The sequence below is a fragment of the Lissotriton helveticus genome, chromosome 12 (assembly GCF_964261635.1).
Source record: "Lissotriton helveticus chromosome 12, aLisHel1.1, whole genome shotgun sequence".
NCBI lineage: Eukaryota > Metazoa > Chordata > Amphibia > Caudata > Salamandridae > Lissotriton > Lissotriton helveticus.
Genome location: NC_136073.1, coordinates 570,492,975 through 570,511,827, shown reverse-complemented (window position 1 = coordinate 570,511,827; position 18,853 = coordinate 570,492,975).

The following is an 18,853-nucleotide window of genomic DNA, read 5'->3' as shown; positions in this document are numbered from 1 at the left end:
ACCCAACAGAGGTCTGCTTTCCGTCAAAAAGATCTTAAAAGAAAAGTATTGGGAGATGGTTACTTATAATGCTTTGAGAGACACTGATTCAGCTACTCCAGAATCCAAACATATTCCAAGTCTTGAAACATACTGGGACACCATTACCAGACCACTGGACAGGAAATTGTATTTTCAGTTGAGGGCAGGTTTACTGCCCCTAAGATCTTTTACTTCTAGGTGGTTCCCCTCAAGTGATAACAAGTGTCCTGCATGTGCGGTGCACAAAGAAACAGTCGCACATATGCTTTCGCCTGCCCTGCCCATGTAACCCCTCGACGGGTCTGGCTGAGTCCCATATGCAAATTACTAGGTACTAGAAGGAGTGCGGAAGCTGAAAGGATCATACGCACTAGTACCTTATCAACAATTTCAATAACAGTTGCAAAATACTTAGAGTGGATGTGGGTAATAAGGCAGAAATCGGTGCCTGTGTGAAATGACTTTGTGAACTATGATTAGTTAGCACACTATACTAGCATTGTAAATGTCTCCATGTTACTTAAATTCATCTAGTTTTACTTAGATTAGGTCTTAATTATCAGAGATGAAGTGGGCCGTATTGAGTTCCTATGATCAAGAATATTGTATAAGTTTTAACACTGGTAAATATGACATTTTTAACCAATTTTCCACCAACGGGACTGCTTTATAACCTATGTATGACATTTTTATGTATATATATTTAAAACTTTTTTGTAATGTGCTTTTATGACTACATGTCGAATAAAGCTTGTTTGGATTGGATTGGATTGACTAAAAGAACATAAAGTTCTGCTATAATATGCTTGTCGTCTTTCTTGTGTGCAATCCACTTCTCGAACGGAGTAAGGTGATGGGACACCTGAGGTAAATGTGCAGCGGAGGTCGCTAAGTGCCTCAACTGTAGGTAGTAGTATTCATCCGTATGGGGAGGTCAAGGTCCTGGGGCACGTGAGTGAAAGGGATAACACCGTCAAGATCAAAGAGATGGCCCAAGCACTTGCAGCCTGTTTCCCTCCATCTCTGAGCAACCTCAGACTTACACCCTGGGGCGAAATCTGGGTTATCCAACATCGTCTTCATTGGGGAGGGGAAGGTTGTAAGACCTCTCTTGAGTGCTACCTCATCCCAAACCTTCATTGTGGCTTTAGTGACAGGGGAGGAGTAAAGACCCCAGGTTCAGGCCTGGCGAGGAAGCCAGATTTCTCTCCAGACATGGTCCCATGAAGGTCCAGTGCTTTTCGGATAAGCGGCGGTTCCATCCTAGCACACAACGCAAGTGGGCAGCTTGGAGATATCTGTGGATCATGGGTAGGTTTACTCCCCCTTCGTGTTTGGGGCGTGACAGCTGTGCTACTGCAAGGCGCGCCTTCCTATTGCCCCATATAAATGTATTTATGGCCAGCTGTAGCGCCCGTAGGGCTTTAGGCGGGGGAACCAAAGGCAGCGCATGGAACACGTATAAAATCCTCGGTAGGATCGTCATTTTCACCGCGGCTATGTGCCCGAGCCATCTCACGGCTCCAACCGTCCAATGCTTTCCTAGTGTGGTCCAGCAGGGCCTAATAGTTCAGCTTCACAATGCGCGGGATCGAGGGGGTCAAATGAATACCCAAGTAAGGCATAGGTTGGTCGGTCCAGTGCAGGGGAAGACTCCGTTGGAGTTGTTCTGCCTGTGTCGGGGGCAGGGGTAGGTTGAGCACCTGTGATTTATTAAAATTGACTTTGAAGCCGGATATGTGTCCAAAGGACTCCAATTCCTCGGCCAAAACAGGCAGCAATACGAGCGGTTCTGCTAGAGAGAGGATAACGTCATCCGCGTAAAGGCTCACCATGTGAGTGTCTCTCCCAAAGCAGAGGCCCTGAATGTGCGGATGGTCACGAATCCTTTGCGTGAGGGGCTCCATGTATAGAGCAAATAGAAGGAGGGAGAGTGGGCACCCCTGTCTCGTGCCCCTAGCAATCCCAAAGGGGGACGAGGACAATACGTTCACTCTAAAAAATGCCCGGGCACGTGATAGATACACTGCACCCACTGGACGAAGCGGGATTCGAACCCGAATGCTCGTAGAGTAGCAAATAGATATGTCCAGCATACTCTGTTGAACGCTTTTTCAGTGTTGACGGACAGGAGCACAGCCCCCTTATGAGAGCGGTGGACACTGTCCACGAGGTGGAGCAGGCGTTTTGTGTTTATCCCGCCTGGTTCGGATCAATGAGGCCCGCCATTAGAGGATTCAGTCTGGCCAGAAGAATGCCGGCAAAGAGCTTCGCATCATTTAGTAGCAATATCGGGCGATAGGAGCTGCAAAGCCCAGGGTCCTTGTGAGGTTTAAGGATTACCGAAATCACGGCCACTGCCATGGAATCTGTAATCGTTCCACTATCTAAAAAGGAGTCGTAGAGCCGGGTCAGGAGAGGGGCCAACTCCCTACAGAACATTTTATAGAAAAAGGCTGGATAACCGTCGGGTCCCGGAGACTTATCTAATTTTAGCCGTGAGATGGCCGAGATGACCTCCTCCAGCTGAATGGGATCTTCCAACTGCGCTGCCTGTGCAGCAGGGAGGCGAGTAAACCTGCTGGAATCGAGGTACATACCTGCAGCCGAGGAGTCCACCGTCTCTTCGCTATAAAGTGATTGGTAGAATGGCCTAAACTCATCTACAATTTGTGAGTCCAGGAGAACCTCCTTGCCCGAAGGCCACTTCACTGAGGCTATAGACAAAGCCACAGCTTTGGCACGTAGTCTCTGTGCTAGCATATTCCCACATTTATCACTGCTTAGATACAACTTGTGGCAAAGGCGTAGCAGGGTGTATTCCGATCTATCAAGGTCTACACATTTGAGAAGCATCCGCTCCCCTTCCAGGATCTTCCAGACTCGCGGTGCTCTGGGTGCTTATGGATCACCTGCAATTCGGCTACCTCTACTCAAGAGTCTGACGGGCTTCCTTACGTTTTTTATTCTCGGCTGAGGAGAGAGCTATGAACTCCCCGTGGATAACCGATTTGAGGGCTTCCCAGACTGTCGCCAAGGGGGTGTCTCCAGTGTTGTTGAGAAGTAGGCAGTCTGCGATCTTTGATCGTACGCTTTCTGCCATGCCAGGCGAGTGTAGAAGTCCCGCTCTTAGCCGCCACCGTGCAGGAATGTATTCAACCCCCTCCGGCTGTATGTGAATGGATATAGAGGCGTGGTCGGAAAGGGAGTGGGTGTTGATCGAGGCATTGCTACCACTGGGTAAGAGAGTGTTAGAGACAAGAATCACGTCTAGCCGTGCATAGGTTTTATGTGCTTCAGAATAATAGGAGAAATCTTGCGTTGCCGGGTGTTTAAGATGCCAAAGATCATGGAGGCCATGATCCGCCAGCCACTGTTTACCCTCAGGAGAGAGGGCGCCTACCTGAGTGAAACGCTGCCCAGAGTGGTCTAAGCCGTTGTCCGTGACCAGGTTTAGGTCACCTCCCACCACCACGGCGGTGCCCGGGGTAGCCAGGCCTTCCGCAACATGTTTGAGCAAGAATTGCTCTTGGTGTGTGTTAGGTGCATAAATATTGAGCACGGTAGAGGGAATGGACCCCCATTGTACCCGGAGTGCCAGGACCCTGCCCTTGGATTCGTAAAAGGTTGAGAGCACTTTACCCTCAAATTTTGCCCCCAGAAGAATGGCCAGCCCACCCTTTTTCACTGTACTAGAGGACCAATATTGGCGGGGAAAGCATGAGCGCATGCGAGCAGTATCTTTAGATAGCAGGTGGGTCTCTTGCAGCAAGCAGATATCCCCTTCCGCGTGTTCTAGATAAGGCAGGACAGCCGTGCACTTTCACGGGGTGGTTGAGGCCCGAACATTAGGACTAACAATCTTTAGGTGTTTAACCATGCACTGTGGAGGTTAATAAGCAGTGCGCCGCTGAGACAAACTGAGAATGGAAGCACTGTCAGCACACCTAAGCAATAGGGGGCCAAGGAGCAGGCAGCCGGGGATAGGGATGCTGTGGAAAGGGACGATAGCCTGTGGATACCAAAGAGGGAGTGGACTCGCAGCTGAACTATCCCAGTCTGTGGCAGGAACGCACGAGGCATCAAGACTTCCCTTGACGGGGTCGGGCGCAGCCGGTGAGAGTGGGAGCGAAGGCAGGAGAGGTGTAGGAAACCCCAAAGAAAAGAAAGAAAACACCTTAACAAAATCATCCAACAAGAACTTCAGAAAGGAACTACCGCAACAAGGCGGGTGTGACAAAAGTTTGTCAAGGTGACAAGGATTGAGGGCCTAGTGCCCAATCAACACTAGTAAAGTCCAGGGGTGGTGGCCTATCAACCCCACCGCAGGAGGACCCCACAGGTCGATCAAAGCAAGAGTCTCAAGCGGAAGACAAGAAGTGGGCAGGGCTGTGGGTCAGTGATGCCAGGACTCCTCCACTTTCTTTCGCAGTTGCCGCAGTGTCCAGTTTGTGAGACGGGGAGAGTTTACCCACCACCTGCCAGCAGCCGGGTCTATTTCTGCTCACGGCAGCCACTGTGTGCTGGCTGGACGACAAATCCAAAGGAGGGAGGCCCAGTAGGTCATTGGCCTCATGCAGCGATCGAAGCTGTCACAGTTTGCTGTCGTATTTAAAGATGATGTGGAAGGGGTGCCCCCAGGCATATGGGATCCCCTTCTCCCGAAGGTGTAAGGTGATTGGCCGAAATTCCCTCTGCTTGAGCAAGGGGATGGCAGCCAGGTCCTTGAAGAGCAGTGGGGAGTTCCCCCTGAACTGTAAGGGGTGTGACTCTCGGGCCCTCCGGAGGATGAGTTCTTTCAATTGAAAGTTGTGGATGCAGGCCAGAATATCCGGTGGCAGGGCCGATCCCCAACGAGGTGGTCCCACTAGGTGAACCCTGTCGATCTGCACCTCAGTCGTGTGGTCCAGACCCAGCACCTGACAGAAGAGGGCCTGGACAAATTCTCTGAAGTCACCTTCCTCTGCCCCCTGTTTCGCTCCCCAAATACGTATGTTGTTGCGGCGGGAGCGGCTCTCCAAATCCTCTGACTGGTCCTGGAGCTCGATATGCTGTTCTTTAAGCTTAAGTATCTCCTGTTGCATCATCTCCATCTCTTCATCGCGCCCATTTTCGTGCTCCTCCAGGGTCACCACCCGGTCACCGTTCTCCGAGATATCTTGCTGCACTTCCCTGAGGTCTGCGGCTAGCTGGTCTTGGAACTCTTGAAGGTCCTCCCTTAGCGCCGAGAAGAGCAATGTCATGAAGACCTTTGTCGCCGGTTCGTCCGCTCCGTCCAGTGATCCAGACAGTGCCCCTTTCTCATTGCCAGCAAGGCCCTGTGCCATCTGCTTCTGTAGCATGTCCTTCACAGAGCGCTCCTTCTTTAGCCTGGTACTTGCAATGATGGAGCCACGCAGTGTCCGCCCACGGTCACTAGGCCTCCCACGTAGCCCAGCCGCACCACTCACATTGAAGCCAGGCGTCCCCTGTCAGGTGGGCGGAAACTGGGTCAGGGAGCCGTACTGCCGGGCTGAAGGATGTAGGGCGGGCCCAACTGGATCATCCACTGCCTCTGTGCTGGTTTGCTTCGGCCGAAGGGTCCCTGTCTGGAAAGCCCCTCACCACCAGCATTCTGGAAGGCCCGATCAGGCGGGGGCCCTTGTACGTGCAGCACAGGCACACGTGATCTGTATGGGCCCGACAGGCCTCCCCTCCTCTCTGGAGACTCACTCACGTGTCGCACTGTGCGGATCTGGGAGCAGGGCCAGGGGAGCCCCACAATCAATTCCGCCTTCTGGGGGGCCACGCCACGCCTCAAGCTTCACACCATTCACTCACCGGGATCTGCGACGCGCGTGTTGGGCAGTATCCTTCAAGATGTTGCGGTGGTCTACTCCGACTGAGTCCACCCAATGCTGCAGACTGCTTAGCCTGATAGGCAGCGGGCTGCTTTCACTCGTAAAGGGTCTAAGCCCGCAGGCTACGCCTGGTCGCCCACTCGCTTTCTCACTGGGCGGCAGGCAGGGCTCCTCCCACTCCGGGGCCCGGTCCGTGCTGAGAGGCTGTGCGAATGGCAGGCACGTTCAGGAACGCGCACCAGATTGGAGACCGCCACCAAAGGACAGCGACCTTCACTTGTCCAGGTAGTTGGCACGTGCGTTGCTCACTGACCGTACTAGTTCTCAACAGTCGATCAAGACTGCCTCCAGGTACGCCGTAGCTGCAAGGAGATCTCCGCTGCACCCCTCGACGCTCCAGGCCACAACGCTTCTGGGCCCATACGGCTGATTGGCGTTCTCAGGCTTGGTACTCTCCCGGAGTCCGCCACTCACTCTAGCTGACCCACTGGGGTATGGCGAGGTTCAGCTCTCTTCTTCCGTACAGCGATGGCAGCGGATGTGGTGCTATTACAAAGCTAAAGCACGGTGGGGCCGGAGGGACCATAAAACACCTCTTACACGGTCGCCATCTTGGACACGCTCCCCGAGACATGTATTTAAAAGTATAAAGAGCGTTTGGACGCCAGGGCTGTCCTCCAAAAACAGGGATTGTCAGTGGAAATCCGGGACGTCTGGTCACCCCAGGCGGCAGAGGCTAAAATGATGCTGCTTTCGATACTGTATGTCATAAGATTCTGCTCCAGCATGTAGGAGAGTAAGATCTGCTTACTATGGTTACCCCCACTTTTTGCTGGTGTTTCACTGTTTCTCGACTTAAGTCTGGCTGGGACCCCAGCCTAGCTGCTTCCTCTCTAAAATGCTTGCATGTACAATAGGTACGCTCCAGATTGGTTACTGGGTTACCCCTGTGAGTCCCTAGTATATGGTGCAAAAAACACAGTTGATGGACAGAATGTAGAACAATGTCATACATTCACCCCAGTACAAGGATCTGGGCCTAAATCCATCGTTTTTTTGCACTCCACACCACCCTGGGTTAGACACTGGCTATATGTAAATCAGCTCTGACCCTGTGCCTCATGGGAACAGTCCAGTCCGAACTACCAAGCCATGTTTTTCCCAGACCGGAATCAAGCATCCAAGGACCGGTTTCTGGCTATCAGCCTTCATCAGCCTGGATAGCTTGACTCCAGTGGTGTGGAGAGCCTGGGACTCACGTCTGAGCATACCCAGCCCACTCGGGGTGAAAATTGCAAAAAACACAGTTGATGGACAGAATGTAGAACAATGTCATACATTCACCCCAGTACAAGGATCTGGGCCTAAATCCATCGTTTTTTTGCACTCCACACCACCCTGGGTTAGACACTGGCTATATGCAAATCAGCTCTGACCCTGTGCCTCATGGGAACAGTCCAGTCCGAACTACCAAGCCATGTCTTTCCCAGACCGGAATCAAGCATCCAGGGACCGGTTTCTGGCTATCAGCCTTCATCAGCCTGGATAGCTTGACTCCAGTGGTGTGGAGAGCCTGGGACTCACGTCTGAGCATACCCAGCCCACTCGGGGTGAAAATTGCAAAAAACACAGTTGATGGACAGAATGTAGAACAATGTCATACATTCACCCCAGTACAAGGATCTGGGCCTAAATCCATCGTTTTTTTGCACTCCACACCACCCTAGTATATGGTACCTTAGCTACTAAGGGCATAGGTACCCCAGAGGCCTACCAGGGGCTGAAGCATGTATTATGCCACCCCTGGGAAGCCTTCCAAAATGGCACCACAGGTCTGCTACTTCAGCCTGGGTAAGGTGGTGCATGCACGACTTACTAAGATATAGGTTACCTATATCTACATTTAATTACTGACGCATATAAACCTATAAAACACTCCTATGGCAGGCCTTATCAATCCTGAAGGCAGAGTGCTTGATTTTGTGTAAGAGGGTGCCCAAGCATGAACGGGGCCCTTCTGCAGCTTTGGAAGCCTATTCTCTGAGGCTGTTCTGTGATGCAGCCAGACCATAGACTTTTAAGTGCATTATAACCTCGCGGTTAATGCTTATTTTGGAATGGCTGCATGGAAACAAGTCATGCTTGGTGTCAAACACTTTGGAATCCTAGCCCCTCTCCAGTCTTGGCAGCGGGGGTAGAATTCCACCCTTCTAGAGGGAGAGACATGTCTAACCAGTAATAGTTTAAAAGAGCCCTGGCATCACAAAATGGATGCCACAGACATGGGTCTGACCTCCTGCTGCTGGACCAAACTCCGGCCTGGACAATAGGTTTCCTGTCACAGGGAGGTGTAACCACCTCCCAGACAGGCTTTAGTGTATTGGGCCTGGGTGGGTGCATTCAGAGAATGCTTTTCAGACAGTGTTGAGGGCACACTTGGTGTCCCTGTGCATATCCCAGTTCAAACCGGTTTCAGGGGCACTCAGCCCCTGCTCTGGTGTGAAACTGGACATAGGGAAAGGGGTGTAACCACCCCCCTCCCTGGACCCTCCCATAGGTGGGTCCCCAGAGTATGCCCAACCCCCTAACTTAGTATAAGTATGCGACCCCAGTCCTTAGATCATACCTGGACGAAGCTCTGATACTGAATACTGGAACTTCGACACACTATATCAATTAGAGGACTGAAGAATCTCCCTTGGGGTCAAGGAGTGACTCCCCTGTTCAAACAGGCACCAAAGAAGCATCTTGCCAGTTTGCATTTCCGAAGCTCCCGCCAGACTCCGAAGGATTTGCAACTCAGGACACAGACTTCCAGACTTCTCAGAGGCCGATCCGAGATCCCAGCAAAGCTGAGACCCGCAGCCCTCCCGAGTGATGTGGAACCAGAACTCCTGGACACCGTGTACATTTGCAAGTGCATCAACTTCCCGAGCTTTCCCGAAGTTGTGCATCGGGCTACTTGTAGTCCAAGCCACGAGCACCATCTGCACCAAAGATTGTGAGCCTACACTCCACAAGTGTTCCGTGAGCCCGCTTCTGGCATTTCTGCTCGAGGCCCCTTCGCGATCCCAGGTCCATCGACTGGTGGGTCCCCATGAAGATTATTCTTCCTTTTCTTGGGATTCGCTGGTTGCTCCAGATGTGCTCTGACTCCCCACCAACGGGTGAGTCCATCAGACCTTGCTGGTCTGCACCCAAGCCAATCTCTGCTTTCTGCGTGGGTTGCTGTTGCCAAGGCTTGTTGGGTCCAATCTGGAAACCAACACCACAGTACTCGACATCCTTTCTGGGACAGCTCAAATCCAGTGCCTGGTCATCGTCGATGCCTCCTATTCATCGTGGCTGAAGAGTCAAGCTTTACCTTCTTCACCTGAAATCACCCGACATCAGTGGGCATCCGCTCATCGCCTTCCTGGACACTGGCAAGTGACCCAGACTCTGTCCCCTCTGCTTTCAGGTTCTTCACATCTCCTATCCACCCTTGTATCCACCCGCACACTTCGCACTTGGTCGCCTACAGCATTTTTCAGCAGCTCGCCATAGAAAACAACAACGAAACCCGACACGAAAAGACACCTTTGCACCCGGCTTCCCTGGGTGAGATAACTTGAGTACTCCGATGCTCCCATGGATATTGACTCTAGAACTGCCTAGTTTTAAAGGGGTTTGCTCCAAGTCCTCTTCTAAGTGTCTTTAAGCTTTAACTTCCCAACCGCGACTTTCCCATAGAAGTTAATAATGATTCGCGGCTTTGTTTAGACACTGCATGCGTCCCCCGTGGGTCCCCTGTGTCACTACCTTGGGTGGTTCCTGGTGGCCCCAGCGGTTCTAAAGGCTCTAGGGCTTGTATCTATGTCAGTTGTGGTTCTTATACCACTTTCTTAATATATGGTTTGGTACGCCCCTAGGGCTCAACATATATTGTGCTAATTTACTGTGTGCTTATTAAGTTTACTGAATGTACTTTTGCGTCTAGCCTCATAAAGAGACTAGAGGGATGTGTTTAGAATAAATAAATATATTTTATATATATACCTGATGTGGTTCTCCTTTCATTTGCTCATTCATGAGATTATAGACTGGTAAAACAAGCTGCTTTACTTTCCTCCAAGACTTAGCCTGAAGGCTGCTTTCCACAGGTACTACTAGGATAGCTTTCTATATAGGTTTTCTTTAAACCTACCATCAATAAGGGTTGTTTGCACTGGTGCAAGTTGCCCACCAGACTAGTATACAGCATATGCCAGGCCAAATTCTCACACAGAACTTGTGAGAGATTGGGATTGGTGGCTCTGCTCTTACTTGGTTCACCTCCTTCCCTGCCGACTGCTCCTTTCAGGTGGTGTCCCCAAATTTTTGTTCCAACTGGCACACTCTATACAAGAGTGTCCCCCAGGGCTCCTCCTACGAGCCCCATGCTGTTTAACATCTACATCCAGTCATTGTCTCAGTTGTGAAATCTCTGGGGGTTCCCATTGGTGTCCTAAGCTGATGAGATACTGACGCCTGACACTTTATACAAAGCCACTACGGACCTTCCTTTACTGAATAATGGGGCGACCTAAGCCCATGTTGTTTCATGAAACGTTCCCACTCTAAACAAAGAGGTGCAACACAGATACTTGCAAGCACCAGACTCTTTACTGGAGGTCTCAATTAGTTTTCATATTCGGTCCACCCAGAACTTGAGTTCTTCGGAGTTGGACCGATCGTTCACTCCTCTCAAACATAAGGGGGGTGTTTGATGTCGTAAACCTCGATTGGAGAACATCAAACAGGGTTCATACTATTTTTAAGCCTTGAAAAAGTCGTCAACACGACGAAACACGTGTCAGCTGTGTGCGTTATCTACTGAACTGCATGTCAACTGATTCTTTGGCTATTAATACTGATTATTTATGGACTTTTGTACGAATTTGTGCTGCCGTGGAGCATTTTTATGAATTAAAATTTGATCTGCTATAGTGACGGATCAAGATTACTCTATTGCTGTTGTTCTTTGAATTGTAAACATATCTGTATGTATGTGGAAAATTAGTTTTCCATATATCAATGTACACTACTAGGATGGCATAGTGTCTATTCATTTGCGCACACCATACTTATTCCTTTATTGTACTGACCAACTTAACAGAGGTGCTGACAGCCTGTTATTACCACTGCCATCCAGCTTCTCTTTTCATTGACACCCAGCTTGTGTATGATTTTTTGGCACCCCTTAATTGGATTTAGTCTATTTCCAAAAAGGTATCGTGATGGCTGTTGTATAATGAATGGCAGTTAACTGTTTGCAGCTGAATACGAGCAAGTCAGAAATACTGCTTTTAGGCATATTTATCTACATTTGGGGTGACCGCTGGTGGCCCGCTTCCCTTGGGACTCCCCCCGCCCCACGTCAGTGGTTTAAATTCTAGGTATCTGGGTTGGTAATGCCCTTTCCTTTGAAGCATAGGTAAAACCAGTGGCAGGCCCCTGTTTCGGGCTGCTACATGGGCTCAAACCCATTCTTGGGTTTTTTGCTCCCCACATTAGCCAAGTCATGGTTCAGGCTGTTATACTCTCCCGGCTGGACTATTGTAACATCCTTTACCTGGGATTAAGCAAGCATGTGATTACAAGACCATGGGCGTCCGCAGGGGGGGCAAGAGGGGGCGCTTGCCCCCCCCCCCCCTGGATCTAGGCCCGATTCCCAAGACGATTCAGAAGTGGAAAAGCAGGCCCACATACCTGGGCCGACTTTCCTGCTGGGGCAACAAGACCACAGATGGCTCAAAATGCAGGGGAAAGGATGCATGTTGTGAGCTGCTAAAGTTAACAAGGATTTCTTGAATTCAGTGGCGGTTCGTCCATTGGGGCGTTGGGGCGTTGCCCCACTAGCCATGGACGACCGCTGCATAAATACATCCCAATTTAATTACAGAGTCATGATAATTATTGAGCCTTGAGGTCGCCGTAGGTCGGAGTCACTAACTATAGTGACGTCATCGCGGAAGGGGGTGTGGGGGGCGGGCCTGCAGCAGTGAGTGGCAGGCGGCAGGCTGGGCTAGCAGATAGCAGAGCAGCGTGGCAGGGAGGGCAGGGGGCAGCAGAAGTGTGTGCGCATTGAGGACAAGTCATTTATTTTGACTTGCCCACGCATGCGCACAGACGCAGTAGCCCCTTCCCCCCTCCTCCTCTCCTTGCACTTACACAGGCAGAGACCCGGGGAGCCGGGTCTCATTATGGGCAGTTTTAGCCCTGCTCTATGAACTCCGTGATTGGTCAGCGCTGCTTCCCTTGCGTTGTGTAGGGGGGGGGGAACTGCCTGCTGGTTGCTTCCTGCAGCAGGAACAAGCGTCGCGGACCCACCATAACAGGCCAGAGCGGAGGTGGCATCCTAGATTCATAGCCCTCAGGCACGTTTACTTTTATAATTTTTAATGCTGGTAAATTAGTATTGAGGTCACTGTGTACTGGTGTTAGAAGTGATTAGTCAAAGTGCTGGGTGACAGCAGGCTCGTAGCGTGGGCTGGTCTGATGGATGCAGGGCTGATGCAGCATTTCATCCTCTCGCTGCCAGGGAATGTGCAGCATTGAAGTGTGTACTGGTGTTAGTGTGTACTGGTGTTAGAAGTGATTAGTGAAAGTGCTAGGTGACAGCAGGCTCGTAGCGTGGGCTGGTCTGATGGATGCAGGGCTGATGCAGCATTTCATCCTCTCGCTGCCAGGGAATGTGCAGCATTGAAGTGTGTACTGGTGTTAGTGTGTACTCGTGTTAGAAGTGATTAGTCGAAGCGCTGGGTGACAGCAGGATCGTACCGTGGGCTGGTCTGATGGAGGATGCAGGGCTGATGCTTGCATACGTTCAATCGTTATGCATACGCCTCACCAGCTTCAAATTCCACCAGCCGCCACTGTTCCTTGTTAACTTTAGCAGCTCATCTTTACTTCGTTGCAAATCAGAATTAAATATCATTCTCCTCATGGCCACTAGGTGGAAACCTCTGCACGCGGTACAAACAATACAGCAGTTTTCCGGAATTATTCCATGTAGTTGTTCACGTATTCTTCATCATGATTTCTATAGTAGACAAGTTAGCTGTCCAAATTTGGAATTAATGTAGAGTGACCAGACGTCCGTATTTCCCCGGACAGTCACGGTGTTCAGAAGACTGTCCCGATGCTTTTGTCAATTTTAACTAAATGTCCCTGTATTTGGGACAACGATCAGGTCAACCTCTAATCAGAAGCGAAAGGTATGCTCTCCGTTTACATGTACATCTAAAGTCTTACATAATGCACTCTCTCTCGCTCTCTTTCCCCCTCTCTCGCGCTCTCTCTCTCTCTTACCAGGCATCGGAAAAAAATTAACAAAGAGAAGTTACGCAAAAAAGAATGATGCCTGGTGAATTCCTTAAAAGAGCGTTTTATTCGATCTGACAACATTACACTAAAAATAAAAAACTGTGTTGCTACTGTACAGTGTATAATAATGTAAGACATTTACTTCATTGAATTCAAAACCCTTTCTGACAGTCTTAGTTTGATACTGAACGTCTTTGGTAAGACTTAAGTAACACGGGAAAAGTTGTTTAACTTATGAACCATTGAAACTTTACAACCAATCACAATGATTTGTTTCTCTGCAACGTATTCAAGAACCCTTATTGCTGTAAACGTCAGAGACGCATTAATAGTTATTTTTAAAACGTTTTATTTCATGTCGGATGGTATGTGTCCTTATTGTCAGAGAGTTTTCTTTCCCAGATGTGTTTCTGCAGTTTTGTTTTTCATGGTACATATGAGTCTTGTATAGTGCATACACGCCATCACTGGGAAAGCAGAACGGGGGAGATTTGAAAAAAAAAAGAATCTTGGAGAATTTATTGTCCCCATGAACTTGCATCAAGATGGGAGCAATTTCAGACAGGAGACTGCTAAATTAGAGTCTTTTTTGGCTTAAAAATCGGGAGTCTCCCTTCTCATTCATGTGTGTTGGCATGTATGACAGTTGCGGCCGGCATGGCTCGCGGACGCGTGGAGGAGGGGGTCGCGAGAGGAGGGTTAATTTAATAATTAAATAACTTTTTTTTTTAACTTACCTGTGCGCCGGGCGGGTCACTCGTCTTCTCGGCTCTTGCTCTCCTGCCTCCGGCAGGAACAGAAAGCAGGCAGCCAGGCTTCCTCCCCTAAGCCAATCACAACGTTGCAAGCAGCGTAGTGATTGATCGGGACGGCACTCAGCCAGGCGCTTATGGGGAGGCCATGTTCTCCATGTAGGCTGCATTGCAGCCTGAATGGAGGAGGGCAGAGAGTGCATGACTGGTTTGAGCATTCCCAGAAGGCCGACCAAACAGTCTTTTTGCGCACTCAGGTCAGGAGCAGGCACACCACTCCTCCCCTGCTCACAGAGCAGCCCCGCCCACCAGCCCGCTCACAAACCAAACATAAAATGACAATAAATGGAAGTTATTACCATTTTATGTTTTTACTTCTCGCACTACGAGAAAGCAGTGGGGCGACGGTCCTCTGCCCTAGTGGAGGAGCCGCCCGTGATGTATGATAAAGCATACTGCAAATTGAGTTGGCTCTAGGTGTTGTGGTGAGTTCAGAAAGTGGCTGTATGTTCATGAGGCTTTAGGAGAGCTCTGGAGTTCTGAAGGCAGTACAAGTTTCTCACACTGGCAGTCACCTGTGATAAAAGTGATTTTTTTGTGTGTTTTTGGGGAGTTTTATATAGTTCAAACTCGACCCAAAGGTATCAGAGCGCTTTACAAGAGCACCAGTTGCGTTACTGATGGACACATTTATTTTGTTAGGCATGGGGAGATTAAGTGATTTGCGCAGAATCACAGGATGCTCAGCGTGTCTGCTGAGACTCAACCCGGTTCACCAGCTCCGAGGTCGACCGCTATAGCCGTTAGACCACATCATCCCTCCTTCTTAATGCATGCTCATTTATTTATTTATTTATTTTATTTAGGATGCTTTCTATAGCGCTACAAGACCCGAAGGTAACAGAGCGCTTTACAGTAGGAGAATGATAAATACTCCGCAGGAACATGACATATGAAAAGTAATAACAGTCAACAAGTGTCAATAGTTTGACATCTCTGCTGAGGGAGCAGAACGGTGTCAACATACGTGTCAATTATAATTACGATTCTATGGGACAGTGTGTGAAGGAACTACGCAGCTTTTGCAGCATAGAAAGCATCAATGGAAACATTTTCTATGGTGACAAGCCCTCACCAACCGCCCCTTCTGGGAAACTGACTTGCTAACTGGAATCTAGCTTTGGCATTCTCTAGGCAGGTTGTGGGCAGTGCCAGTGATGGGAAGTGGCCCCCTGCATTTATGTTTTTTTTTTACAAATAAAGCACAGGTGCCAAGACACAGAAAGTTCTACAGTGCTAGGCAAATAGCAGAAGGGTGTGATATAATTGCTTATAACATAACATGCCCAAGCATCTCCTTGGGCCTTGATTACAAAACCTTCAATAAAAGATAGAGGGTTGTGTCGTACTTGGACGATTATAGGAAATATTTATTTAGTGCCATGTGGTGGACGTTCATAGCAACAGAACTCAAAACTTTTTTGGCACTGAGGGCAGGTGTCCAATTTGGCTGCCAGCTTTTCAAGGCAAGTGTCAAATTCAATGTAACATGTGTCCCTCATTCCTCTGTTCTTGGGGCCCAAGAGTGCAGTGCCCAGGGTTGCAGATCAATCAGCTAATAACCTCACCCTCTCCCGTCTTGTCACAACCTCTAACAAGATGCGAGAGGGTGTGGTGAAAAAACACAAAGCTGAAAACTGAAGTCCTCACATTACTGTGCAGACTCTAGCTTTCAATTCAGTGATGGAGGAGGGAGTAAGCTGTGTTCCTGTCCCAGGGGTCTACCCAGCATGCGCAGCTGGAGCTGACACTACATGCAGCTGAAGGTATGTTAAACAAAACAAACAAATCTGAAATATTGTGTGCGTGTACACGTATGTGTGTCTTTGTTTATATTCCGCATGTGAATGAGTGAGTGACAAAGAAGTAAGCGGGAATAAGTGACAATGAGTGGCAGTATAAATGTGAGTGAGTCCCAGTGAGTGAAAGTAAGTGAGACTAACTTAGAACAAGAGAGTGAGTGTGAACGTGAGTGAGTGCAAGTAAGTGATTGCGTGGGAATAAATGAGGGTGAGATAATGCAAGTGAGAATGAGTGTGAGTGATTGTAAGTGAGCAAAGGTGAGTGAGAGCATCAAAGAAGTGAGAGGGAATAAGTGACAATGAGTGGCAGTGTAAATGTAAGTGAGAATGAGTGAGTCCCAGTGATGAGTGTGAACGTGAGTGAGTGCAAGTGATTGCATGAGAATAAATGAGGGTGAAAGAATGCAAGTGAGAATGAGTGGTTGTATGTGAGCAAAGGTGAGTGAGAGTGTGCGTGTGTGAGAGAGGGTGTGCATGAGTTTGAGTGGAGAAGCTCAGAAAGACTTCTGCCTTTTGTGACCTGGATTTGGAACCAAGGTCTGCTAGTCTCCCAGTTGGATGAGGGGACGTTACCCAGGGGAATTAAGACCACTTAGCCCTGGAACTTGGAGCACCAGAATTTGACTGCATGTCAAGACAAGAGAGGGAGGAGAATGACTGGAGACAGCGGGGTCAAGTGGGATATCCTATTGAGTGGATACCTGAAGTGGAGTATGAGATTCAGTCCTGAGTGACTGTCGCTGCCCAAGTCGGCGACCCCGTATGCCAGAGAGGACCACTGTTGACGAGAAGGATTGCCACACTGATCGAGCCATCCTCAATGTGCTGGCCAAGTCAGGTACCCCGTATGCCAGAGGAAGTCACTGTGAAGAAAAGTGATGTTGCACTGATCGAGCTGTCTGTACATGTGCTGCCCAAGTCAGCGACAACACAAGCCAGAGAGGGCTGCATGAAGTTGAGTGTTGGCTCACTGATCATTCAGTCATCCCATGTGCTGCCTAAGTCAATGTCCACTATGAAATTAAAGCATTGCCGCACCAATAAGGCCCCATGTTTGTGTGCCATCTAAATCGACAATCCCATATGGCGGTAAAAGCTGCTGTGAAGAGCAAGGGCCGTCGCCCTGGTGTACCACTGCGAAGAGGCATGGTCATTGCCCTGGTGCAGTGTGCGACCTTGAAGAGCAGCAGGCTCAGACACGTGCACCCAAGGCACCATGAGTATAGAAGACCAAGCGCTATATAAATACAAACTTTTTTTTCTCCTCTATCCTTCTGCTATCATTCCAAATCCAAACAACTGAATAACCTACCCACCACTTAAAATGTACTAGCATGTTTCACTATACTAATTCATAAAGAAGTGCAGCCACTGGGAAGTGGGTGCATCCCTCGGTAGGGCACACCTTTGGTTCTCGAAAGGAAGACTCCCTTAGAGTAATGAAATGTTCTTTAAATTTTATTTGTAAATCTTCAAAAGTTCATCATATAAGAATGTTGGAATTCAAGTTCATTCCAAAATAATCAAACACAGTTGTGTGGTGTGTCAATGCTCCTAAAACGCTCCAATGTATTTCGGGCTGGAAAGCCCTTCATCCGGGAGCTCTAAAACAAAGATATAGCAATGAACAAACGTTCTCATACTGTTTGTATCACAACAAAACATGGCATGTATATGTTTCGGTGAAATGGTGAAATAGTGAAAATAACATCACGGCAAGTGAAAAACGATAACAACAGGTGAAACAAGCATTAGAAATGCAATCGGGCTCGGATTTATTTGAGTTTGAGCTAATGGCATTGTAAATGCCAATGTCTTTTTGCCATGTGTTATGGAGTGTCTGCATGTGGTGTGTAGTGGAAGTATGTTTGTTGAATTGTAATTTTACCAATGGTGGCATGCTGTGCTTTATATGAATATGTTTAAAAGTAAAGTGTACCATACTGCGATTGCTTGGTGGAAAAGTGCACTGCCGGCTGGAGGTGTGTGTGCCTGGTGGAAGGGTGCACTGACGGCTGGTGGGTGTGTGCTTGGTAAAAGCGTGCACAGATGGATGATGGTTGTTGGTGTTTGTGCATGGTGAAAGCATTAATTGACGGCTGGGGGTGTGTTGTTGTGTGTGTTGTTTTCTGTGTGCTGGTGAGTGTGTGGTGGTGAGTCTGTGGGGGTGAGCCTGGGGAGTGAGTGTGGTGGTGAGTGTGTTGTGTTGAGTGGTGACAAGTGTGTGGTGTTGAGAGACTGAGGTGTGTGGTTTGTGTGTGCGTTATGTGTGTGTGGTGTATGTATACACGGTGCGGCTGGAAAGGCGCTCCTGACCCGTGCAAATCTCTGCACATCACACCCCCACAGCCACAGAAACCCGACAAAGGGCTGCCGGCCCGAGCGGCTGATTAAGTCTGCTTACAAGCGGCATACCTCCTGGCAAAAAGAGTTGCATGGCAGCGAAGTCAAGCGGGCAGTCAGACTGTGTAGGGCACGTGTTTGTGTGTGTCTGACCGTTTGTGTGGGTGGTTGTCGGGTTTGCGTGTGGATGCATGTTTGTTTGGCTCCGTGTGTTTATGTTTATCGGCCCCCTTGTGTTAAGGGCTTGTGTGTCTGTCAGCGTGTTTGTGTGTGCCTACATTTCTGCGTCGGTGAGTTTCGGCATGTGTGGGCATCTGTGTGCGTGGGGGTGGATGTGTTTGCCTGAGTTGTTACAGTGTCGATGTTTGCGTATTTGTGGACACCTGTGTGGGCCAGTGTGTGGCTGTGTTTTTGTATGTTTCTGTTTGTGTGCGCATGTGTGGGTCTCCCTGTGTATGTGTGTGTGTGTGTGGGGGGGAGGGGTGCATGCGTCCCTGATTCTGAATGTGTGCGGTATGGGTACTGTGTGTGATGGAAAGATCTGGGGTGTTTATAAAGAAGGTGTGCACGTGTCTGCTAGCCACACTTCATCCACATGTAACTATTTGCGTGCTATGAAGTCTCTGCCTCCGCTAGAGTCGTCTCAGCCCGATTCTAAGCCGCCGGTCCTTAAACGCCCAGACGCTGG